This window comes from Ochotona princeps, chromosome 4 (assembly GCF_030435755.1).
Source record: "Ochotona princeps isolate mOchPri1 chromosome 4, mOchPri1.hap1, whole genome shotgun sequence".
Lineage (NCBI taxonomy): Eukaryota > Metazoa > Chordata > Mammalia > Lagomorpha > Ochotonidae > Ochotona > Ochotona princeps.
Genome location: NC_080835.1, coordinates 49,652,014 through 49,679,082, shown reverse-complemented (window position 1 = coordinate 49,679,082; position 27,069 = coordinate 49,652,014). Strand labels below are relative to the sequence as shown.

Here is a 27,069-nt window from a genome sequence, read left to right as displayed (position 1 = left end):
GGGGAGGAGTGGAGGAAGGACTAGGGAAACCACAGAGGAAGGTGCTCCAGGAGGAAGTAGAAAAGGGCTGGAAGTGGATGTGAACAGAACAGCCAGACCTGGAGAGGTTGTAGGGTGGGGAGAAAGGAGAGGTAGGGCCAGGCTGCAGGGAGGGCAGAAGAGGAGGAGAGGCAGGGGGACAGGGCTGACAAACTGGCTCCTCTGGGTGTCCCTGAGAGAAGTCAGAGGCTGTGCTCCAGGCCTGGCTGTGTCCCTCAAGGAGGACACTCCGGGGACAGACTGAGCAGAAGAGGCAGAGAGAAAGTGCATTTTCTGAGCTTTTACAGCATACTGGGCCCCATGCCAGGCAATTCACAGACAGTATCTCATTTAATCATCATAACAAGCCTGTGAGGAAAGACTCACAGCTGCCATTTTCCAATGAGGAAATTGAGGCTCGGGGTGAAACGATTTTCCTGAGCGAACATAGTCTTAATTTGATCACAGGACCATGCATTCCATGTTGCTTGAGAGCCAGGGAAAGATGCAGTCAGGAAGAAAGAGAGGCACAGCTGGACAGTGGAGGTAGGACAAGAACACGTGCAGACTGCAGTGGGCGTAAGGCATCTTTAAGAGTCCAGGTTAGCAGCATCAGGGCTAAGTGGACATCACTGAGAGAGAGGAGTAGGCAAAGTGGCCAAGACCAGGCCACTGACTCTACAGCAAGGGTGAGGGAGGGGAAGGATTCTAGACTCTAGTCTCCCTGGTTTCTGACCTGATCTATCATGATCAGGTTACTTGTAGAAAAGCTAGTTTCTAGGTACCTTTTGGGGTCTCCAGGGGGACAGTTCCCAGGCATAGCTAGATCTGCAGGCCTGAAGCTTAGGAGAGGTGTCTGGATTGGAGAATGGGCTTGAACAAATCCAGGGGTAATTGAAAGCTGTAAATGTAGAGACCCCCCTTCAGACAGGCTGTGTAGAGTGGAACATCTCACATGAAACCCAGGGAAAATCCCAAATAAGGGCCAGCTGAGCAGACACTCTTCTTGGAAGGCAGAATCACAGAAGGGTAAACACAGGCCGAAGTGGTTAGTGTCCAGTGCTGCTGAGATAGGAACAGACCGTGAACTCAGCAGTAAGGAGGTCACAGGGGGTCTTGGAGAGAATGGTGAGGGCACAAGCCCACCACAGGGAAATGAGAATGGATCTACAAACAGCTAACTAGACCAGCTGTCAGCCTACATTCATTTGTTATGTGCTCACTACATTCTGAGAACAGGGCACTTCTTAAAGTTTCTGGGGGAAAATGGCTTTAACAGATACATTTATTTTGGTATCAAAAACATGGTATTCATGTATAGTTTTTTCTTTCTTTTTTAAAAGATTTATTTATTTTAATTGGAAAGGCAGATACACATAGAGAAGGAGAGATAGAAAAAGATCTTCCATCTGCTGATTCACTCCCCAAATGGCCACAATTAAGTCCATCCAAAGCCAGGAACCAGGAGCTTCCTCCAGGTCTCCCACAAGGGTGCAGGGTCCCAAGGCTTTGGGTCGTCCTAGACTGCTTTTCCAGTCCACAGGCAGGGAGCTGGATGGGAAGTGGAGCAGCTGGGATTAGAGCCGGCACCCATACGTGATCCTGGCACGTGCAAGGCGAGGACTTTAGTCACTAGGCTACCACACCAGGCCCACATGGTTTTTTCATAATACACATTTTCCATGAACTTTTTGAAGACCCTCATATGTTGTAGTCAGGTGGGAGAAGGCAGTGGTTAAGACGGGGACTTCAGAGCTAAAGTCTGGACTCTATTTTCAGCTTCATACTTCCTAGTTGTGAGATTTTGGGCAAGCCAATTACTTTCTCAGTGCTTACATTTCTTCATTTACAAAATACGGATAATAATAATACTACATTGTATCCAACAGTATCTGGCGTACAGAAAGCTTTTATAGGCATGCAAGCATGAGCTATTAATCTAGTGGTTAAGAAGATGGACTCAAGGGGTAGCTATGGTGTAGGGTAAGCTTCTGGTGTCGTATTGATATCCCATATGGGCACTTGTTTGAGTCCTGGTTGTTCCACTTCTGATCCAGTTCTCTGCTTATGGTGTGGGAAAGCAGCAGATGGATTAAGTCCTTGGGCCCCTGCACCCATGTGAGAGACCCAGAAGAGGCTCCTGGCTGCTGCTTCCTGGTAGACTGAGCTCCAGCCATTGGGGCCATTTGGAGAGTGAACAAGTGGATGAAGAGTTCACCTGTTCTCTCTTTACTCTGTAACTCTGGCTTTCAAATAAAATTTAAATCTTAAAAAAGATGGACTGCTATGAGATAGGAGTTCAAATTCTGACTCTGCCACTGGCAGCATAACCTTGGGCAAAGTTATCTAACGTTTCTAAACCTTGTTTGGCTTCTGCTGTAATACTGGAATCAAAGTGGGTAACTTAGTGGTTGATACAGGAGTTAAATGTTATAAAATCTTACCACAGTACCTGGTCCAAAGAGATGATGCAATAAATGTTGGCTGCTGATGCTGTATCTCTCTCACACACACAAGCACACATTCACTAAGATCGGAATAGTGTTATCTCACAGATGAGGAAAGTGGGGCTTAAAGAAGGTAGCAGAGATATCTAGAATGGAGTTCAGGCAGACTGCAAAGCTAATTCTTTCTGTTGGACCACACTGCTTCTCTGCTATAGCTCTTGGAATGCCCAGCAGAAGGACCAGTGATTAGGGAAGGAAAATGACCCAAGTTCTTCTGCTTTAGGAATTGAAGTCTGGACGTGTGCACAGGGTGGGTTAGAGGAGTGCAAGGTGAGACAATCCCCAGTCTAGGTGAAGAGTCAGTGAGCGCAGGACAAGGTGGTGAGAGTGGGGCTTGCTCAGAGGCCTCCAAGCAAACAAAGAATGGAATGGGAAGGGGAGAGCCCAGGGCAGGGCATGTTTGTCATTCAGTGATGGCTTTGTTCAACAAATATCTGCTGATACCCTGTCATGTGCCACATGACATAGGAAACCCCAGAGATGGAGCAAGAACTTGGAGATCAAGTTCTTGCCTTCATGGAGGAAGGGAGACCTGGATTAGAACAGGTGGGGTAGGGGGAACAGAGTTGGCTGTGATGGGTTTGGGAATCCTGAAGGCTGAGAAGGACAATGAGGCTGGAGCTGGCAGGAAATTTGGAAGATGGAGCAACTCAGAAGTGTCAGGAGGGAGGAAGTTTAGGGAAAGGGGAGGTTGCTTAATGGGACAGGGAAGTTACAAATAAAATTTGATTGAATAGTGGGAATTTATCTTTCTGAACCCCCAGATCACTGTTTTAAGGAGATATTCTTATTTTCACTTGGTGAGCTCAGAGAAGCTCAGCCAGTCAGGTCATAAACAGTGTGGCTGGAAGATTTGAGGTGTAGTCATCCCTCTCTGTTTTCTCTTTTTTCACCCCTTCTGGTCTCCTTGTCTCATCAACCATATGGGAGTTGTCTTCTAGGTTCTAATGACTAACAGGCTTCTTGAGGCAGCTCTGAGAGTCAAACAAGGAGGGTCTTGCACTACATGAGCAGAGAGGGGCTTCATTCCTCAGGCCTTTGGGCTCCAGATGCACCACCTGAAGATACGCCCCCTCACCAGGTGCACGGGGAATCAGCAGCCCCTCCAAGTGGCAGCGACTGAAGATGCTTTAGTGTTAGAGGATTCCTTAGGGAACAAGGAAGTAGAGCTGAAGGAAGAGGCAGATAGCAGGAAGAAGCTAGGATCCAGGAGCAAGAACTTCTGGAGGGGCTTTTGCTAGCAGGAAACAAGGCATCAGGGAGAAGAGCCAGCCCAATCTTATTTCTGCTACCATTGACAGGCAGGAGAGGGGAGAGAGACAGGGCACAAGACACGAGGAGCAGGGGCTGGGATGCCAAGAGTTGCAGGACTTCAAGTGATGGGATGAAGGAGTAGCTTAGGGCATCTCACAGAAGTGTAGAAGAAAGGCATGAAGAGGATCTGGGAAATGAGAAAGCCAGGTAGAAGGAAGAGAGGAGGAAAACCATGGGGTGAGGAAGAGTATGTTATGTTTCCAGGGAAGTAAATGAATTCTGCGAAATCATCTCAATTATGTAGACAGCCAAGACTAGGTAAAAAGTGAATGAAGGGGAGAGATGGACTGTGAGAGGCTTTATGTATTTATTCTTTTGTTCACTGCCAAGCATCTGGGTCAAAATGTGCATAAGATGCAACTCTGCCTTATCAAAGAGGTCTTAGCCTGGCTGGGGAAACACAGCAAGGAAGAGGCAACAACAGAAAAACAGGAGAAGCTCAAGCCTGCCTGGTAGAATTAGCAAAGACAGAGTTTGAGAGCAGATCTGAGGATGAGAAGGGATTAGCCAGGAGGAAGGGAGTGAAGGAACATTCAGGCAGCAGGTGTCAAGGGCCAGCAGCATGGAAGAATGTGATGTCTTTAGGGAACTAGAAGGAATTCACTGTAGCTGGAATGCAAACTGCGAGGAGGCTAAGGAAATGGGACCAGTCATGAGGCTGAGAAGGCTGGGGGGAGTCAGAATGAGATCTCACAAGCTTCATTAACCAGTAGGGATTTCTGTTCAAGGAAAACGGAAAGACAGTGAAGAATGCAGAGAAGGGAGTGACACAGCTAGGAAGATCTCTCCTGCTGCAGTGAGGATGAACTGGAAGAGGGAAGAGAAGTGTAGGGAGACAAGTCCGGGCGACTGTGCAAAAATTCATATGAAAAGAAATAGCGAGGTGAAGGTACCAGCAGAAGTAATGGAGAAAGAGGATGGGATATCAGAGATGACTAGAGAAGAAGAAATCAGTGGATTCCAAGGATTTTCTGAATGATGGGATATGTGGAGAAGAGAGATACTACCAGTTAGTGTCTGAGTTTCTAGCTTGTACTGAGTGGGGATGGTCATCTGGGGAATGAAGGAATGGTGAGTTCTGTTTGTACATGCTAAAGGCCGTGGGAGATACACAGCAAAGATCAAGTGGGCAGCCAGTAGGCAGGTCTGAAGCTGAAAAGTGATCCTCGGAAGTTACCAGCCCACAGATGATCATTGATGCCCTGGGAATACATGAGATGGCTCATCCAGGGGCATACGGATCTCTCAGGGGGGGGTGGTGTTAGAGAGTCTAGAGCAGCTCTGGCAGCAGAAGCAGGAAGAATCCTATCAGGCTGTGATCATCTCTTCATTTACTGTCTCTCCTCCCACAAGTGTGTAAACTCCTTGTAGGTAGGAACAGTGACTCCCATCAGCCAGCAGTGTGGCTGGCACACGGGTGCTCACTGAATCCTGACAGGTCAGAGTGACTCAGAAGCCAAAAGACAAGAACAAAAGAGGAGAAAGGTCAACAATGCCACCGCCTTAAGAGGTTGAGCGGGGTTGGACTTAGAAATCCCCCAGATTTGGCAGGCGGGAGGCCACTTTCACTTTGTGAGAGCTGTTAATTGGAGGGGCAGGAGTAAAGGGAAGTGAGGAAGTGGAAACAGTTACTAATCTAGGAAGAACACAAATGTGGGTCTGAAGTATACTGCTAACTCCTTTGTGAGGAAGAAGAGGAGAGAGGGGAGGATCGTTATGCACTTCCAGGAGGAGTAGGAGAGGGAGAAAACTTCAGACCTGTGAAAGATATAGAACAATCAGTACAGTGAAGTCTTGATGGAGGAGACAGGGAGCGGGAGCCACAAGACAGGTGGAGAATTGGTTGTAGATACAAGAGACACACGCATTATAGGAAGGAAGAAAAAAACAAGAAGGTGCAGGTAAAAATCTGACGGAGGACGTAGAGGGCTGAGGAAATTCAAATGGAGAAGACAAGTTTCCTACTCCTAATTCCTTCTTCTCCCCGCATGCCACAAACCCCTTTGTCTCAGCCCTGCTGAAGCCACTGTCAGATGAGCTCCTCCAACTTTCTGCCTTCTCCCCGTCTCCTGCCACTACTCCAGGTCAGGTGAGCGTTATCCCCGCCTAGGCTCCTGCAACAACAGCCTGCTCCACACACTGCCAGAGTGTTATGCCTAAATTGCATCTGATCCTGTCACCCCATTACATGAATCCTTTCTTGGGACTTACACAGTCACTGCAGAGTCCGAGTCTCCATCCATCTCCTGTTGTCCTATAAGTGCCATACAGAACTGCCCCAGCTTTGAGACACAACACCTGTCTGCACGTGGGCTTTCCCGTGCGGCTCCCTTGGCTTGTCTCCTTCTCTATCACCTCCCTTCGCTTGGCTGACTTCTATTTTTCTATCAAGTTTAAGCTTAAATGCTGCTTCCTCTGGGAAGTCTTTTCTGCCATCTCTGCATTGACTTATATCTCCTTGCGAGTGCTGTGGCTACAACACTTAACCCTGTGGCCTGCAGGCTCTTTGAGGGCTAGAGCCATATCCACTCTGTTCAGCATATATCAGCTCTTACCACACTGCCTGGCAGAGTGGCTACATTTGTTGGATAACTGAATCTGTGGATGGGATAATTAATCTACTGAAAACAATTCAGTGAAGGGTGTGGGACAAAAGGAATGTGAAGACAGAAAAACTTTCATCTTGGGTAGGTGTTTGGCCTGAGTGTTAAGATACTTTTTTGGAATGCCCACGTTACATGTCAGGGCACTTGAACCTGAATGCCAGTTCTGCTCCTGATTCCTGGTTCTGCTAGTAGTGGTCACCCGGGGAGGCAGTAGGTGATGGCTCAAGTTTGTGGGTTACCTGGATTGGGTTCCAAGCTTCCAGCTTTGGTTGCTGGCTTTTGAGCACATGAAGAGAGAATCCGTATATGGGAGATCTCTACCTGTATGTCTCTGTTATCTCTTTTTCTGTCTGCCTCCCAAATAAAAAATTATTTATTGAAGGTTCCATTGAGAGTAGAATTTATAAAAGCACGGATTTAAGTAAGTTTTGTCTCAGAGTGGTTGAGAATTTGTAGGATGGGAGGGCTCAAGGAGAATGGAACAAAGATGGCCAAGGAGTGCTGAATGGACGGTCCTTGGCATATGAGCTGGAGGGAGCGCACAGAGCCAGGAAGGAGCAGAGGATGAGACAGAGGTCAGGGCAAGAGCGCATTGGAAAGAGAAAGAGTATATTGGAGTAAGGGCATCTGAAAGCTGGGAAGATATAGGGAGCAGTAAACCGAGAGTGGAATTCAGGAGTTCAGAATTTTAGAGATCAGAGTTCCTCAGAGTGGTCTAGAAGCTAAGGTGGTACAGGTATCGGAAGGACAGGTAGGACCTACAGGATAGAAGGCAAGGGGAAGATCAACTCGTGTTTCAAAGTTCTCAAGAAACCAGAGGCAAAGCCTGGGAGGTGTATAGATAAGGAGTAAGGGTGTGCGCTCTGTAAGGAGAATTGAACAGCAGGGAAACTCTCCCCAGGTGTGTGTGCATGTGCCTGAATCTCCCAGGGGTTATCTAAGTGCTTACGTGGTAAGGGTGCTGCAGTAGACTCCTGTGAGTGTCAGGTCTCGGACACACCTGCTATGTACAGACAGCTCTGCTCAGTCTGTGTAACCTAAGTGATGTACTGGCTGTGACAGAGTCTCCCGAGATGTCGTTGGCAGTAACAATGTCCCCCACCCTTAGTGTTGGCCTTAAGAATGACTCTCTGGGAATGTGTGGGTTGCAACATCTTCTGTAGGTGTGTGTTGGCTTGGCAGTCTACTGTGGGCTATGTGTGTTGGTTCTGACAGTGCTTCCTGGAGGTGTACGAGGGCTGTGAGGACCTCTCTTGAGGATGTATGTGACTGGGACAGTGTCCCCTGTGGGTTCAGTAGGGCTATGACTTTGTCCCATGTGAGTATTTAAGGAGTTGACATAAGCAACAATATTTTTCCGGCCTATGACCTTGTGGCTGCTGGCCCAGCCCATGCCACACTGAGTGCATTGTGCTTCTGGACCTTCCTCTCCCCACCCCCTCGGTGTGGGACCCAGGCCTGCGGTGACCTCCCTGCATCCCCTGCCCGGGATTCTGATGGAGGCATCCTGGACACCAATTCCTAGGAGTTGCTCAGGCACTGGCTTCCCCTTACAATACCAGCGGGGTGACTCCTCCACTTGAGGCTCCACTCTCTCAGCTAGGCTGCTTTCTGCTCCCCACCCCCCTCAGTTTCTTTGTCTCTGTCTCAGTTTGTCTCTGTCACACACCCATCCTCCACATTCTGACACATGGCTCTCACAGAGCTAGGCAACACACGCACACAGCCTCGCAGGGACTCCCTCCCCATGACACACTCATCCCGACCCCACACCCCCTCCGAGTGACACGCACATGCACACACAGCCCCCTTCCCGCCCCCCTCCCCCGGGACCCGCACTGGCTCACATTCAGAGGATGCACACACCCTCGGAGTGGCACACACAACGCAGCCCGCACCCCACTCCCCGCACACACGCGCCGCCACACAGCCCACTCGATGACACACGCACACAAAGACCCCGGCCCTGCCCCCACGCTCACGTTCACGCTCGCCCGTCCCGCAGGCCCAGGCCCCCCCTCCCCCATTGTCTCGGGCTCAGAACAAAGCCCCCGGCTCCACCGCCGCCGCCGCAGCTCCAGGAGGCCAGCGGGGCCGGGCGGGCGCGGTCGGACGGGCCGGGCGGCCGTGGCACTGACCTCCGCGAGACGCGGGCTCCGGTGCCCGGTGCTGGGGCGCCGTCCGGCTGCGGTCAGCCCCCCGGGCAGCGCCCGCCCGCGCGGGGCCTGGGGCCGCGCATCGTCGTCCGCCGGTCTGCGGCCCGCGCTCCCCTCCGGGCAGCCTGCCGTCGGTCCCCGCGCCCTTGGCCGTCGATCGGTCGGTCCTCCGCCGCCGGGGCGCCGCCTCCTCCGCAGCCGCCCCGCGGAGGATGCGAGATTCGCCGCGGCGGCCCGAGCCCCCTCCCCTCCCCTCCCCCGCCCTGCGCGCGGTAACCCGAGCCCCCGCCCCTCCGCCCGCACAGCCCCCGCCCCACCGCGCCGCGCGCCCCGGCGCCCCCGCCGCCCGCCCTCCCTCCGCCCCTCGACTTCCCGGCCCCGGTCCCCGGCGCCGGATCCGGCCCCCGTCCTGGTTCGCTTCCCTTCTCCCGGTCACTTCTCCCCGTTCTCTCCTCCCATCCCGTCCGCTACAGTCCCCCCTCCTCTACCCCGCCTCGTCCTGCTCTTGCATCTTCCTTCCATCCCCTCTTCCCCCGCCGTCCCCTCCTCTCCCCCACGGTCCTGGCCCCCCTCTTCCCTTCTCCTCCCAGCCTTCATTTGCAGTCTCCTCTCTCTTCAGTCCCTTTTCCCTGTCCTGGCTCCCCGTCTCTCCCTTCGCTCTATCCTCTCTCCCCAGCTTGTCCCCGTCCTCTTCCCCAACTTTTTCTTCTCTTCTCCCCATCTCCTGCTTTCTTCCCCACTCTGGTCCCCCTTTCCCTGCCCTCCTCTTACCCCACGCACACCCCCTGTCTTTACCTTCCAGTTCATCCTCCCCACCCCCACGCTGGTCACTTCTCATCACCCCTCAGGGTCTCTCTCCTTCACTTTGTCCTTTATCCCAAAGTTGTGGAGAGAAATTGGGAGATAGTGCAGCAAAGAACTGCGGAATGGGGATGCGGGCAGCTATCTCAAAGAATACACTCAGATTCGAAGTGAGAAGGAAATTGCTCAGGGAAGTGAGAAGGGTCTTGAGGGACCAGCTTGGGAGAGGTGACATCAGACCGACGTGGAGAGTAAGCAGACTTGACAGAACTGGAAGACATTAGACTCTTCCTTTTTGTCCTTTGTTAGGCCTGTGAGTGGGCAGTGGGCAGAAAAGGTGTTTGGGGCTTGAGATGTGTACAGATGGCACCAAGAAATATGGAACGATGCAAAGATTTACTTTGAGTAGAGGGAGAATGATTTTGGAAGACAAGAGTGAGGGAGAGGCTGGAGTCCTCGATGGCATCCGCGTTTCTGGGTTGGGCAGCTGGGTGCTGGTGGTGGCATTCACTGTGCTAGACAAAAGGAGCAGTGGGTTGGGGGGGTGGTTGGTGTGGAAAGATGATGACTTGGGATTTGGAGTTGCTGACTTTGAAGTGCCAGTTGGGTAGGCAGGTCTGCAGCTTAGAGGAGCGGTCTGGGACGGACATAAATATTTGGGAGTCATCTGCAAAATACCGTATAAGCTTGAATATAGGGTGAGGTTTTGCTTTTTTGTTTTTCCAAAATCATCCCTCAGGAAAGAGGGAGTAACCTTATATTTGAGTCCTTACAAAGTCTCTCATATTACAGGGTTTGCTCTCATTTACTTTATTTTGAACAACAAACCACTGGATAGGGCCGTATGGTGTGGTGACTAAGCTTGTGGACTCCGGAGCCAGACTGCGTGGCTCGGGGTCCAGGCTGCCATTTACACAATCTGTGTGACTTTAGGAGAACTACTTATCCTGTCTCTGCCTCAGTTTTCTCATCTACAAAGTGGGCCCAAGGGTTAAATTATTCAATATGTACAAAATACTATGTACCCGGTAGACACAGTAAGTGTCCAATGCATGTCAGCTGTTTTTCCTGTTTGGACAAGATGCATTAACCTGAAATATCCTCAACAATGCTAATCTGAATGCCTGTAGAGGTCATCTGCCACAGAATCCCTAGTCAAAGAACGTTAGCATAGCTTTGGGAACTATTCTTGGCTGGATGACCTCACAAGTGCATGTGTTGCAAAGCTCTAAACGCACTTTTTAAAGATTGCTTTAAAAAGTGATACAGTAGTGCTTGGGAGGGGCTCTGGGATGCTGACAGTGTTGTAATTCTTGACCCGAGTGGCGCTCCGTGGGTGTTTTGCCTTGTGCTGGTTCATGGGGTCACACGGCCACGGCTAGCTGATATCCTTACTGCATGTGCATTATACTTTTATTTTTAAAGTTAATTAAAATTACACCAAGTGATTTTTTTTTAGGAGTCATGAATATACTCTGGCAGGATGCATGCCAAAAACCAACTGCCCTAATGTGATGCAAATGGGACTTGTGACTAGGGATAAAGTTTCCAATGACTGCATCATCTGTGGATTCAAACTGTGCTGTGTCCTCTCCCAAGCCTTCACGCAGACCGAAGAGAAGGTCATTGGTTCTGAGACAGTGTGTAGGGTGAGTGAAGGAGTGTCTCTAATAAGAACCTTCTTTTGAGCATGTATGTTAGGAATATACATGCGATTACTTAAGGATGTGAAAATTGAAAAAAAATGCGTCATAGTATTATGAATTTAAATACATACATAATAAGATCCACTGATTAGTAGAAGCAGACTTTTGATTATCTCGTGCTCATCCTTGAAGTTATACATCCTCAGGGTGATCTAAAAACTTTCCGCGGCATGGAGGGGAGGTGGCAAAGCCGGCGGCTGTGTTGTGGTACGGGGGTTAAGCTGTTACTTGTGACACCAACATCCCATATTAGAGCACTGGTTCAAGTCCCAGCTGTTCCACTTCTGATCCAGTTACTTGCTAATGTCTCTCCCTGGGAAAGCATCAGAAGATGGCCCAAGTGTTTGAACTTCTGCCCATGTGGGAGACCCAGAAGAAGCTCCAGACTCCTGTCTTCAGCCTGGCCACACTCCAGCAGTGGTAGATGGAAATCTCTTCCTCTCTCTTCCTCAATTTCTTTCACTCTGCCATTCAAATAAAGAAAATTCATTCTTTTAAAAAAGATTTGTTTATTTTATTTGAAAGGCAGAATTAGAGAGAGGTCTTTCATCTACCACAGCTGGAGTTTGGCTGACTGAAGCTAGGAGCCTCTTCTAGGTCTCCCACAAGGATGCAGAGACCCAAGCACTTAGGCCATCTTCTACTGCTTTCCCAGGCACAATTGCAGGGAGTGGGGTTAGCCCTGGAACATCCAGGACTCAAATAGGGACACCATATGCTGATGCCATGGTGTAGCATGCAGAGGCTTAGCATGCTACACCATGGCACTGGCCCTTAAAATGCATTCATTTTTAAAACCTTAAAAAAATAAAATTTAAAAAAGATTTATTTCTTTTTATCGTAAAGGCAGAGAGACAGAAGGATCTTCCATTTGCTGGTTCACTCCCAAATGGCTGCAAGGGCCAGAGCTGAGCCGATCCAAAGCCAGGAGCCAGGCTTCTGGCTTTCCGATGTGTGTGCAGGATCCCAAGGTTTTGGGCCATTCTCCCCTGCTTTCTCAGGACATAAGCATGGAGCTAGATGGGAAATGGAGCAGTCAGGACACAAACCATTGCCTGTAGGATTTAGTCACTGAGCCATTGTGCCAGGCCCAAAGCAAAGGCCTTCTTGGGGCAAGCATTTGGCCTGGCAGTTCAAACACTGGTTGGGACACCCACGACCTGTATCAGACTGAACTCCCTTCCTGCTTGAGTTCCTGATGCCACCTTCCTGACAATGTAGATCTTATGAGACAGTAGTAATGGCGCAAGTGTTTGCATTCCTACCACTCATGTGGCAGACTTAAACTGACGTCCATAGTATGGGCTTCAGCCCCAGGCCCTGGTCATTAAACGGCATTTAGGGAGTGAATCAGTGTATATGAGCTATGTCTGTCTGTCTGCCTGCCTGTTTTCCCTAGACCTCATGTTTCTCACTATATTTGGACCCTTACCATCCACGTGAGAGACCTGGGTAGAGTTCCCGTCTCCTAGCTTTGACCTGAGCTTGTCACTGTCTTTGTAGTCACTGGGGGATGAACCAATGGATGGAGGATATCACTCACCCTCTGTATAACCAACTTTCGATTAAGTGAATAAAAGGAAAAAAAATTTTAAAATTGTAAAAACATTACGTGAGTCCTGTTACGTGAGTCCTCACTGAGCCTTCAGGTGTTAGCTGAAGCATCACAGTATCACGTACATTTTCTGGTGTCATTTGCTAGTCATCTTCCAGTTTTACTTACATGGACCAATAAAGCTGCCCTTCCTTTCTGAACTAATTCAAATTGGGTTTCTTTCACATGCAGTTATCTTTTTACTCGTGTTCACTGTCACTACTGTTTTACTTTCACTCCCTCGTTATCTCTTGTGGCCTGGTTTACTGCCTTCTCTCTTTTGAACACTAAGATTGTCAGCTATACCCTGATTCAAAAATCTAAATGAGACCTCTTAGATTCAGTCATACTCTCACTCTGTAGGCATCTCTCATTGCTCACTTGCACTCTATAACAAAACCTTTGACACACTTCTGTTACTTAATTCCTGCTTTATAGGCATCTGCTTTTTTTTTCATAGCTCTTCTTTTTGTTACCCACCTTTAAAGGCTGCCCTGACACCCTTCTCACTTCTACATCCATTCTCATAATTACTCTTTTCACCTTTGTACAGGTTACTAAAATGGCCAGGAACAGGGAACTCCATCAGGGCTGTCACATGGGTGGCAGGGGCCCAAGTACTTGGGTCTTCCTCTGCTGCTTTCCCTGGCGTATTAGACAGGAGCTGGATCTCAAGAGAGGCAGCAGTGACTTGTGATATGCCAGCATCGTTGACTTGCCTTGCTGTGCCATAATGCCCACCCTTGGAACCAGAAACTTGGATTGTCATTAAGCCTTTTTCTAGTTTCTGTTTCTCATTTTACTTCATTTTTGCTTGTCAAAAGAAAATATTGGATTTTAAATGATATTTTTATTTTGGAGTAATTTTAGATTTATAGGAAAGTTGTAAAGATAGTATTCAGAGTTCCCACATATCCTTCGCCCAGTTTCCTCTAATTAATGTGTTGGTTAACATGGGTGTGTTATTATTAACTAAAGAGCAGACTCCACCAGTTTTTCCACTAATATTCTGTTCTCTGTTCAGGATTCAATCCAGGAAACCACACTGAATTTGGTCATCATGTTTAATTTCCTTTAGTCTATGACAGTGTCTCCATCTTGTTTTTATGACTATGCCAGTTTTGAAGAGTAGTGGCCAAACATTACGTAAAATGTCCTTCAGTCTGGAAGTATCTGGTATTTTCCTTATGATTCAACTTAGGAGAAAAGGGCACAGGGTGAAGTGCTCTTCTCATCATATAATCTCATATTAGTATGTACGATATCAGTATGAATTTTTCACTGTTATTAATGTTGATCATTGGGATAAGGCTATATGATCCAGATCTTTCTCTTCTAAAGCTACGTTTTTTTCCCCCTTCCCAAATTTTATTTGGAAGTCACTATGTTCTGTACTCAGGGGGGAGAGAGATTAAGCTCTACCTCCTAGAGAGGATATATGTACATGATACATACATAAATATGTGTATAAAATACATATTAGAACAAATTATATGTGTTATTTGAAGTTCTTCCATATGGAGGATTTATCTCTTCTCCTGTCTACTGAATTTTAAATAAATGTTCAAATTCCTATTATAAGTGTACTTAGTTTAAAAACACTTTGTATCAACAACAAATTCATGACTTCCAGGGAGACTCTGGATGGTCTGGGTTGACCCTTGTGTTTAGATCAATCTGGGAAGCAGGGGCCAAGTTCACTTCAATGATGGCAGCTTCCATTCAGACTGACTATTGCAAATGCCTTGGCATAGACTTACCGTGTTCTCTGGGAGTATTTTAGTTCCTTCCTGTTACGTGAGTCCTCACTGAGCCTTCAGGTGTTAGCTGAAGCAACACAGTATCACATTTTCCCTGACCTGTGTGGCTAGGTCAAATCCCCACGTGATGAGTTCTCATGGTGCTTGGTAGTTCTGGGGAGGGTGCAATGATCACAGTTGCAAGTTTACATTCTTTCAAGTATATGAATGTTTGATTAAACGTCTATATGCGTCACTGAACAGTACATGTGGTTTGTTAACATTTTAGCACATACATGGAGTACCTGATTGTAAGTGATAGTCTATCAATATTTGTTAAGTGAGTGAATATCATGAATGAGGGGTATTGTTCCAGAATAAACAGAGAATATTAATGGAACTACTACTCACTGAGTGCCTGGGGAGGAGAGGTGAGGGAAAGTAACAGGATTTGGAGGAAAAGTGGGGAGGGTTAAGGGATAAGCAACAGGAACATGTTTAACACCACAGGTAAGGACCCAATGGGGAGGTAGTAGCTAATGGAGGAAGGGTGCAGAGGGACCAAAGAATTAAACATGACAGCGGGAGGCATTTTTTACAATTTTTATTTTCCATTCTACAGTTTTGTAGGTGTAGGGCTTCTTCCCTTTCCCTTCCTCCTCTCCATCCCCTTTCAAGGGGAATGTGGCTTCCTTCAAGGTGGAAAAAAAGATGGATGAAGATGCAAATAAGTGCATGTGTGACAGCATGTGGCAATGGGGGGTGGGGGGAGAGGATACTGCAGACCGTCGAATCTGATGATCTTGTTCTTTCTGGAAAAAAGTTTGGATTTTGTGAAAAATGGGTTTGAAGGAGGCACTGTTTTAGAAACGTTAAGGGAAGTTTCAAAGGATTGAGACATTATTATTATTTTTTAAAGATTTATTTATTTTTATTGGAAAGTCAGATATACAGAGAGGAGATACACAGAGAAAGATCTTCCGTCTGCTGGTTCGCTGAGCTGATCTGAAGCCAGGAGCCTGGAGCTTCTTCTGGGTCTCCCATACTGGTGCAGGGTTCCAAGGCTTTGGGTTGTCCTTGACTGCTTTTCCAGGCTGCAAGCAGGGAGCTGGGTGGGAAGTGGGGCCGCAGGAACATGAGCCGGTGCCCATATGGATCCTAGCGAGTGCAAGGCAAGGAGTTTAGCCATTAGGCTACAACGCCGGATCCTCAAAGAATTGAGACATTATTAAGGGGAATGACATCTGATAGCCTTACAGGCATAAAGGACCAAGGAACTGAGGGCACTGATGAGAAAACTTAGACTATAAACTCACCTACTCTGAAGTCCTTTTTGACAAAGAGGAAAATAATTTTACAACAACGCTGAGGAGGATAGAGGCTTGTATAATGAGATAAGATTCTCAAAGATTAGCGGATGAAGATAGAGTGGAAAATCTTTATTCTTCAGATAGTTGGAAGAAAGTGTACATGTGGAGTACCTAAGAAAAGCCAGGTCTGGGGCTGGCGTTGTGGCATACCACGTAAACCGCTGCCTGTAGCAACAGCTTCCCATCTGGGTGTCAGTTCGGGTTCCAGCTGCTCCACTTCTGATCCAGCTCTTTGCTAATGTGTCTGGGAAAGCAGCAAAAGATGGCCCAAGTGCTTGGGCCCCTGCAACCACATGGGAAACCTGAAAGAAACTCCTGGCTTCAGTTCAGCTCAACTCTAGCTGTTGCAGCCATTTGGGGAACACATCAGCAAACGAAAAACCTATCTTTTTCGATAGGTTTCTTCCTATTTCTGTATAGCACTCTTCCTCTCAAATAAATATTTTTTTCAATGCCAGGACCCTTGCACAGGAAGTGGGGGCTTAGAAGTGACTCAAGGGCCAGAATTTAGGGTCTTTTCCATAATGAGCTGAAGGTTTCAGAAGAGAAAAAATTGAAAGGTGGGCCCATGATGGGAAGGGCTAAAAGGCCGGGTAGCAGTAGGAGGGCAAATTAACCAAGGACAACAAGGGTTGTCTTTGGGGAGGACCAGACGAGAAAGGAGAAAAAAAAAATGATCCCAGGGATCTATCTTTGGAGCAGTGATCCTGAATGACATGATAGAGGCAGTGTTCACAGGCTGTTATTCATTTATTCCTCCTTAAGGAGGAGGAATCACTGGGTAGCATCAGTGCTAGGGTCCAGACGGCTGCAAGTCTTAGCTCCCTATTCAAAACTCATGGGAAGTAACAAGCCAGTAGAACTTCTCCAGAGAGCCCAGCATCAGAGGAAGTGAGCAGTATTAAAAAAAAAAAAAAAAGAATATGGTATTGATGCATGGATAGAATTGATATCTTTTTATGTGTTAGAACATTCTATTCTCCTAAAGCTGGTTTAATAAAAACAATCAAATTCTAAAAAAAAAAAAAAAGTGACCAGAGTTCAGCACTGATGTGCGATCTTTCAAGAGTATGTTTTCCAGGCTCGGAAGGACTTCAACTCTCTCTAGAGACTTTAGGAACGGAAACTATTTTCTGCCATAGAGCAAAAGCCAGAGAAAGCAGAAGGAGATGAAATCTAGAACACAGGTGCAGGGATTAATTGAGAAGAGGAAGGACTTCTGTCCTCTGGGATGGCAAGTAAGGAAAGCCAGTTTTCAAAAGTAATGGATTTGCTGGAATTTACCTATTTTTGTTAATTTGCTGAAAGTGGGTTCCTTTTAATTATTTGCGTGGTTTAATTATCTGCATAACTGGGCTTATTTTAACTACTTCTTAAGTTTTTTACAAAGCATCAGCTGACCAGTTTTAGTTTAACTTAGTTTTAGTTTTAATTTATTTGCAGCTGTTTCATTGGATTCATTCTGCCATGGTTGGCCAAAGTTCAGAGTATTCTAAGTTTTTCCTTACTTTGGATCTGTGACTTTTGGGAATAGTATTTTCTTCTGCATTTTACTCTCCAAATGTTGTGCAATTATTCAAATGTCAAAAATTTTACAAACAATCTGGGGGGTGTAGGCTCTCTCTTCCAAATAGTTTCAATCTGATAATTTGCCTTTTTCTTTTACATTTTCTGTGTGTTTGTAATTTTAACAGATGTGCAAATGCAGGCTGAAGTTTGACCATCAGGGATTCCCATGCTGATTGATAAACGCCATAATAGTTACTACCATAAAGAGTAAAATAATTATGTGCATTATATAATAAACTCAGCTCAAGGCAATTTTTCTGAGATGTTGTAATGGCTATTGATCCATGGGTCTGCCATGGCATCCATGAAACATTTGTGCTGTTTCTTCTAATTCATTTGTAATAACAATAGGAAGACTGCATTTTAGAAAGATCCCTGCTTATCCTTATGGTTGATTGGGTAATTCTTGTTACTTCTAAATTGCTAACTTTTTACTTGTTTTCATTTTATTAGTGACTTTACTGAGCCATAATGTGAATATCATGAAGTTTATTATTAAAAAACAAAAAGGTAATTTTGTTAGACCTGGCGTGGTAGCCTAGTGGCTAAATCGTCCTTGCATGTGCTGGGATCCCATGTGGGTGCTGGTTTGTGTCCTGGCTGCTCCACTTCCCATCCAGCTCCCTGCTTGTGGCCTGAGAAAGCAGTAGATGATGTCCCAAAGTCTTGGGACCCTGCATCCACATGGGAGAGCCTGAGGAAGTTGCTGGTTCCTGGCTTTGGATCGGCTTAGCTCTGGCTGTTGTGGCCACTTGGGGAGTGAATCAGTGGACTAACGATCTTTCGATCTCTCCTCCTCTCTGTATACCTGCCTTTACAATGAAAATAAATATTTTAAAAAGAAGTATTTTGTTAAAAGAGTAACAGAGAGAGGGAGAGGCAGAGACAGACACTGGTTTACCCTCCAAATGCCCATCAGGGCTGAGGTTGGGGTAGACTGAGGCTAGGATGCCAGGAACTCCATCTGAGTCTCCCAGTGTGTGACAGGCTCCACATACTTGGGCCATCTTCCATTGCTTTGCCAGGCCCCCTAGCAGGGAGCTGGACAGGATGAAGGGCAGCCAGGACTTGAACTGATGCTCACAGTTGGAATAGTGGTGTTACGGGCTGTGACATAATCCATTGCACTATAACATTAGCCACGAAGTTTCTCCCTCCCTCCCTTCCTTCCTACCTTCCTTCCTATTGGAAAGGCAGATTTACAGAGAAGGAGGCAGAAAGATCTTCCATCCGCTGGCTCCCTCCCCAAGTGGTTAAAACAGCCAAAGCTGGACCTATCCAAAGCCAGAAGAAGGAGCTTCTTCCTGGTCTCCTACACAGACGCAGGGTCCTAAGGTTTTGGGCCATCCTCCACTGCTTTCCCAGGTACAGGCAGGAAGCTAGACAGGAAATGGAGCAGTCAGGACATGAACCAGTGCCTATATGGGATCCCAGCACATGCAAGGCAAGGGTTTAGCCACTGAACCATTGCATCAGGCCCAAAGTTCATCCTTTTAAACTGTACAAGTCACAGTCTGCTTTAGTATACTCATAAAATAAAGCATGTATCACACTCAAATTCAGAATATTTTAATCATGCAAAATGAAACCCCATGTCCTATAAATTGACAACCCAAAAATTGTCCCCATAGATGTGGCGGGACTCAGGCCACCTGGCTCTTGGCCTGCCTATGTGGCAGACGCCAGGCTTGTGAGCCCTAGGAGTAGGGGATTGGTGGGGCTCAGTTTGCCTAGCCCTGGTCCTTGGGCTCACTTGCAAGAACATGTCTTCCTCAGTAAAAAGGGCAGAGCAGTGGACACAGACCCTGATGCAAACTGAAAATATGGCAGCTCATTTGGCTCCAAAGCAGAGGAAGGAGAACAGAACAAATTGGACAACCACCCCAGCCAAATGATGACAGCAAAAAATCTTGGTGAATGGAGACCTGAGGTTGACTGTCAGCCAATGGATGTTGGGAGAGCTGCATCATCCTTGGGTAGGTGAAATCGAATGCATTTCAGAACTACCCAAACACTGGAGCAGAACCATCAGAATATGAGCACATTGGGACCCTGGGTTGATATCAGGTGACAGTGTCTCATCCCTGGGTACTGGGACATTTGGAAAGTCTGTGGCTTCCCCCTCTTTCTCTCCCCTCCCACCCGGAAAAAGAAGAAATAGCAAATTTGGAAACAATGATTTCACCCCGGTTTCCCTAAACCTTGATCCTTCCCACCCTGGTCAACCATGTAGTCATTATAAAAAATAAAACTATTATTTAAGAAAGATTATCCCCATTAGTAGTAACTCTGTTTTCTCCTCTTCCCAAATGCTGGCAACAGCAACTAACAAACTACTTTTTATCTAGAAATTTCTGAATACTTTATATAAACTGAATTACACAATCTGTAGTCTTTTGCATTTGGCTTGCTTCATTTAACATGCTGTTTCTAATAATTCTAATATATATCCACATTGTAGTATATATCCTACCTACATTTCTTCATTATTTCACTTGGTTGAATGATACTCTGTTGTATGGCTATACCCCATTTTGTTTTTCTGCTCACCAGTTGATTATATTTGGGTTGTTTCCAAATTCAAGCTTTTACAAATAATCTCGTTATGACCCATTTTTCAGAATTATTTTTATGTAAAAGGCAGAGTTAGACAGTAGGCGAGAGAGACAGAAAGAGAGACAGAGAGAGATTTTCTAACTGCTGGTTCACTCACCAAAGAACCCCTGGCCAATTAGAAGCCAAGACCCAAGAGCTTCTTCCAGGTCTCTCACACAGGTGCAGGATCCCAAGGACTTGGATTCTCCTCCACTGCCTTCCCAGAAAACTAGCAGGGATCTGGATTGGAAGTGGAACCACCAAGACTAAAACTGGCACCCATATGGGATGCTGGCTTTTTAGTTAGAGGCTTAGGTTGCTATGCCACATTGTTGTCCCTATATATTCACATATCTTTTCAGTTCGTCTGGTTGTATACATAAGGCTGTAACTATTGGTATGGTATGTTATATCTATAGCCGTATACTTAACATTAACAATTTTTATTTAAAATGTTGGAGAAAGAGAGAGAGAGAGAGAGAGAGAGAGAGAGAGAGAGAGAGAGAGAGAGAGAGCCTCTTCAATTGGCTGGTTTACTTTCCCATTGTCTGTTAACAGTCAGAGCTGGGCTAGGCTAAAGCCAGAAGCCAGGAATTCCGTCTTCACATCCCGCATGGGTAGCAGAGACCCAAATACTTGAAAATTTTTCTGCTCGGTTCCCAGCTGCATTCACAGGAGACTGGATCAGAAGTCGAGAAGCTAGGACTCTTAACTAGTACTCGTAAGAGGCAGTTCGTCCTGCATGTCTCAATACCAGGATTTATGCTTAACATTTTAAGAAACTGCTTAAAGAAAGTTGTTAAAATGTTTCTTTTTAAAATTTTTATTTTTGAAATTTATCATACAATTCTGTGTAGTGTTAAAATGTTTCTAAAGCTATTGTGTGATTTTACATTTGCACCATTATAACTCATTTCTATGAGTTATAATTTCTCTAGATCCTTGCCAAACTTCATTCTTTGTTTTTAATTGCATTTATCCCAGTGAGTATGAAATGGTATGTTATGTGTATGTTTAATATTTATTTATTTGTAAAGCAGAGTTACAGAGGGAGAGAGAGAGAGAGAGGGAGAGCGAGCACTTCCATGTGCTGGTTCACTTCCCAAATGGCTGTAATTGCTGGAGCTGGGCTGGAGCTGGGCTGGGCTGGTCAGCATACATGTGGGTTGGGTCCCCAAGCCCTAGCTTTCGTGTGTGCTGGTGGATGGTGATCAATGCCAGCTAGCCCAGCCTAGATCTCCCACGTGGGTGGAGGGTTGCCTTGGTCTGACTCAGACACGTCCTCTGCTTTTCCTCCGCCAAACTACTTGACCTCAAGTTCCTTGTTTATCTACGAGTGTAGTGGTCTGGTCCGTACAAGTCCCCTAGAAGTGATTCCTCACCTGTGAACTACTTTCTCAGTGGTCCCCATTCCCATATACCTCCAATCCCCTTCTCTGGGAAATCCACAGCCTTTACACCTGCTTACATGTGAGGCCCCAGGCCTGGTCTTCTGGTGGTGTCCAAATCCTGGGTTTTATTATTTATTTTGGTTATTTGTATCTGGGGGCCAGTATGGCAGGACAACAAGCTAATCCCTTGCCTGCAGTGCCAGCATCCCATATGGCTCAAGTCCTGGCTGTTCTACTTCCTGATCCAGCTCTCTGCTTATGACCTGTGAAAGCAGCTTATGACCTGTGGAAGACACAAAAGAGTCTCCTGGCTCTTGGTTTCACATAGGCTCAGCTCCAGACATTGTAGTCATTTAGGAAATGACCAGCAGATGGAAGATCACTCTCTTTCTCTTTGTAACTCTGACTTAGAAAAATAAATCTTGAAAAAAATTTGCATGTAGGGGATAGCATTGTGGTACAGTGGGTTATGCTGCTGCCTATGATGCCAACATCTCATATCAAAGTGCTGATTAGATTCTTGGCTGTTCCACTTCAGATCCAGGTTCCTGCTAATGTGTCAGGAAAGGCAGCGTAGTACTTGTGTCCCTGCCACCCAAATGGACCAGAACAGAGCTCCTAGATGTGCTGTGGCCTAGCCCAGCCATTATGGCCATTTGGGGAGTGAGCAAGCAGAAGCTGGCTGTATATTTTCAGTTGAATTGTCTTCTTTCCTGTTGGGTTGTAAGTATTCTTAATACATTCTAAATGCAAATTCCTTATCAGATATGAGATTTGCAAATATTTTTTTCCCATTCTGTGAAATGTCCTTTCATTTCCTTGATGGTAAGCTTTAAAGAACATCATTTTAAAAAGATTTATTTTTTTTATTGTAAAGTCAGATACATAGAGTGAGAGACAGAGAGGAAGACCTTCTGTCTGTTTATTCACAGGGGAGTGAATCCAGCAATGGGTGGAGCTGAGCCAATCTGAAGCCAGGAGCCAGGAGCTTCCTTTGGGTCTCCCACGTGGATACAGGATCCCACTGTTTTGGGCTATCTTTGACTGCTTTCCCAGGCCACAAGTAGGGAGCTGGATTAGAACCAGCACTCTGGTCCATGCAAGGCAAGAACTTTAGCCACTAGGCTACCACACTGAGCCCTGAAGAATAGCATTTTAAAAGTTTATGCATTTCAACTTATAATCTTTTCTTATTTTTTTTTTGTGTGTGTGCTTTTGGTGTCATATCTAAGAAATCATTGTTCAAATCAAAGGCAAGATCTATTGATACATTTTCTTTTGACAGCTTTAATAATTTCAACTTAACATTTAGGTTGATGATACACTTGATTTAATTTTGTTTGCTATAGTGTGAAATAGGTGCACGATTTTTTTCTGCATGTGAATATCAGTTGCCCTAGTATCGTTTGTTGGGTCTCCCGCATGAATGACAAGGACCCAGGCATGTAAGCTGTGTGCTGGCTCTCTGTGTGTGCGTTGGGAAGCTAACTCTCAGGTGGCGCAAGGACCTGAAGCCACACACTGTGCTGTGGAATGCAGGTGTTCCACGGGGCATGTTAACTGCTGCGCCATCATGCTCATATCAGGTGTAGCTTGCTTATAATTGCCTTTTCATTAGGCTGAGCTATTTGTCTTTTTGCCACATTTATTGAGTATTTTATAATGAAAAGACACTGAGTTTTGTCCAATGCTTTTTTTGTGGTAAGTTGATTATGTGGATTTATGTTTTACTCTGTTGGCATGTTACATTAATTGATTTTAGGATGCAAGCCAATCTTGAATTCTTGGCAATCTGTGTAATTCTTTTTCTATGCTCTTGGATGTGGTTAGTATTTTGTTGAGGAAGTTCGCATATATATTCTTTTGGGAATATACTTATCTATATTTTTGCTTTGTTATACCTTTGGTGTTAGTATCAGTGTGATATTTGTCTTATAAATGCTCATTTTAGCTATTTTTTAATTCATGGAAGTGTTTGTCAGCTTGATCAAGTGAGTATAATTTGTTTTTTGAGTCTGGAAGACATATCACATACAAAACCTAATATTAAATGCAGTTAAAGTGCATAATTGATCTAATGGAAATACTTTTTTTTTAAAAAGATTTATTTTTATTACAAAGTCAGATATACAGAGAGGAGGAGAGACAGAGAGGAAGATCTTCCATCCGATGAGTCACTCCCCAAGTGAGCCGCAACGGGCCGGTGCGCGCCGATCCGATGCCAGGAACCAGGAACCTCTTCCAGGTCTCCCACGTGGGTGCAGTGTCCCAATGCATTGGGATTAGAACCGGCGCCCATATGGGATCCGGGGGCATTCAAGGCGAGGACTTTAGCTGCTAGGTCACGCCGCAGTTGAGGACGGCCCAAAGCCTTGGGTTCTTGCACCCTTGTGGGAGACCTGGAGGAGGTTCCAGGTTCCTGGCTTCGGATCGGCGCAGCACCGGCTGTTGCGCTCACTTGGTGAGTGAATCATCGGATGAAAGATCTTTCTCTCTGTCTCTCCTCCTCTCTATATATCCGCCATTCCAATAAAAAGAATAAATCTTTAAAAAAACAGTTTGGATAATTGGTAATTTCACCAAATTGGATTTTGAAATGTATAACAAAATTTTTAAGTAGATATACCTGGAAAATTTGATGAATTGATCTTGGGATAGCTTGATCCTTGGGTGAACTGTCATCAGTAAACATAGATACATGTTTATGTTTTATTGGAAAGGCAGATATACAAACAGAAGGAGATACAAGAGAAATATCTTCCATCTGCTGACTCACTCCCCAGGTGGCCACAATGGCTGGAGCTGAGCTGATCCGGGTCTCCCATGCAGGTGTAGGTTCACAAGGCTTTGGGCCGTCTTCTATTGCTTTACCAGGCTACAAGCAGGGAGCTGGATGGGAAGTGGAATGGCTAGGATTAGAACCGGCAGCCCTTTTGGGATCCCGGCACATGCAAGGAAAGGACTTTAGCTACTAGGCTATTGCTCTGGGCCTCAAAGAGGCTATTCTTATAACCTCCCTTCTTCCTCTCCCCACACCCCTTTACATCTGAGAAGTAGGTATTGAGCTTAACTAATGATATTTAGAAGTGAAGGTGATTCCAAGGGTTTAAAAAAACCATTGAAAGTTTGTAGGAATCAATGATGTGGCAGGAGTAACACCCTTGGTTTATTGTATTCTGGGCCAACTTTGTTGGTATCAATTACAATGGTGTGTGGGTTTTTTCGTTTGTTTTTTATTTGTTTTGTTCCTAGAGTGCTTAGTAATGAGGGCACCGGAGTAGAGAAATGTGGTGATTAGAAGATGGCTGGGGGAAAAGACAAGCAGTTGAATAGAGGCTGACATGACAATGGTGAATTGTTGGGATCATGACATGCAGGACGAATTAGGAAGGAAGACAAGCTTGGTACACAGAGGAGAAAGGCAGAGTCCAAAGGACTGAAATTTCAACAGGCTGAGGTTTGCCATCTGTGTGTAAAGCTTATGGAATGAGATTCAGGAGGACACAATCTGAGCAGTAAATCAGATGTGACCATGAAAGGGTCAGAAGGCTGGGTGGACGGCGGCATTATAATAATCCCAGTTCTGTCTCTCCTCTGCTATTGTCATTCTCTGTGCCTGGATTTTTTTTTTTAATAAAAATTTATTTATTTATTTTTTATTGGAAAGTCAGATATACAAAGAGGAAGAGACACAGATAGGAAGATCTTCCGTCCACTGATTCACTCCCCAAGTGGTGCAACAGCCAGAGGTGAGACCATCTGAAGCCAGGAGCCAGGAGCTTCTTCCAGGTCTCCACATGGGTACAGATTCCCAAGGCTTTGGGCCATCCTCAACTGCTTTCCCAGGCCACAAGCAGGGAGCTGGATGGGAAATGGAGCAGCTGGGACATGAACTGGTGATATGCTATACAGGATCCTGGCATGTGCAAGGTCAGGATTTAGCCACTAGGCTATGGCATTGGGCCCCCAGCTTGACTTTTAACTTCTTCCACTTCACAAAACGACACACAATATGTAGCCCACTCCCCCTTTTCTAGTCTACTGATTTGTCAGCTCCTTTCCATCAACCCTGCCGCTGACTTAGTCTAATTTTTCAGTAATTAGCCTTGGATTCCTAAACTAATCTCCTATTTGGTTTCCTTGCTTTTAGTTTTCCCCCTGTAGTTCATCTTCTAGTTTGATCCAAGAATCTTTCTGAAAAGTGAATCTGATCCCTTTTCTCTCCATTTAAAAATCCTTCAGTGGCTTTCCCAGAGATTCAGGATAAAATCCAAACACTTCATCATGTCTTACAGGGCTCTTTGTAATTTGATCTTGCCTGAATTTCTTGCTTTATTTTTCTATACTTTTCTCTCAAATGCTAAATCCCAGCTGTACCAAATAACTAATTGAAATTTCTTATCACTCCATACTTCTTCACAATCCAGTGCACCTATGCCTGCCCATCTTATTGCCTGGTCTGCTCTCCCGTTTAATGAAATCTCTCTTCAATATTCAGCTGTAGCAATTTTCTTCTGAAAAGTCCCCTATCAGCCAACTCTTTCTTTGCTACTACATAGACTTCTACTTTCATAGTGTACAGCTGCTTCAATAGTATCTTAAATACACTGTAATTGTTTGTTTATGATCTTTTTTCTCCAACTAGTCTGTTGGGCCTTGGAGGGGATTATCCCTGTATTCTCTGCATTAACATAATTTTTTAAAGGGAGAACAAATAAGCCTAATAGATTTATTTGATAATTTCTCTTTTCAGTGTTTCCTGTATACAAGGAAGACACTGTGGCAAGTACTCTGATGAATTCTGCAGATTTTTCTTAGGGCAATTTTTCATTCTCCTTCCTAGGTTCTGTATCCTGCCTGTTCTCTAATGTCTGACTTCAGCCTTCCCTCTGCACTCTGAGTCACTCCATCCATTTCCTTAGCTTTAATTGCTGACAACTCCCAAATCTGTTATCCCAGTAACAACCTCCTTCCCAAGATCCAGACGTTCCCAGGCATCTTCAAGTCAGCAAATGCAACCCTGACCTATCCTTTGTTTTGTTCCTTATGGAATAGGAGGAGGAAATAATTCTAAGAAAGTTTTGGCAAATATGTAAAGGAAACATTGTTAGAAATTAAGCTAGAAAAATGTTATTTGAGCTTTCAGTGACATCCCTACATACAGCTTTTGCACTTCCATCTTCTTGAAGCAAACAGAAATAACCTCCTTTCCATACTAGCGTACACAGTGGCAGCGTACACAGTGGCATACCAAGGAACAGATGAAGCTGCAGAGTAAATAAGGTTTGTCTTCTCAGAGTACCAATTTTGGTAGACAAATTTGTGTGTGTGCACGTGGAAGTGCTATAAACTAACTTATAAAAACTAAAAACACAGGCCCGCTCAATAGGCTAGTGACTAAAGTCCTCACCTTGAACACGCTGGGATCCCATATGGGCGCCAGTTCTAATACAGGCTGCTCCACTTCCCATCCAGCTCCCTGCCTGTGGCCTGGAAAGCAGTTGAGGATGGCCCAAAGCCTTGGGACCATGGACCCACATGGAGACCCAGAGGAGGCACCCGGCTCCTGGCTTCAGATGGGCTCAGCTCTGGTCGATGTGGTCAGCTGGGGAGTGAACCAGCAGATGGAAGATATTTCTTTCTGTATCTCTTTCTCTCTACATCTGACTTCCCAATAAAACTAAATAAATCTTTAAAAAGCAC

At 45.7% G+C, this 27,069-nt stretch overlaps 1 protein-coding gene across 1 annotated transcript in view; it reads right to left on the bottom strand.

The window, feature by feature from the left end:
- Positions 1–8,839, bottom strand: part of DCHS1 (dachsous cadherin-related 1) — a 33,790-nt gene extending 24,951 nt beyond the window's left edge. The window contains exon 1 of the mRNA XM_058663462.1: positions 8,584–8,839. The gene's annotated coding sequence lies outside the window, so the exon portion shown is untranslated. The remainder of the gene's footprint in view (positions 1–8,583) is intronic.
- Positions 8,840–27,069: the final 18,230 nt, after the last annotated feature.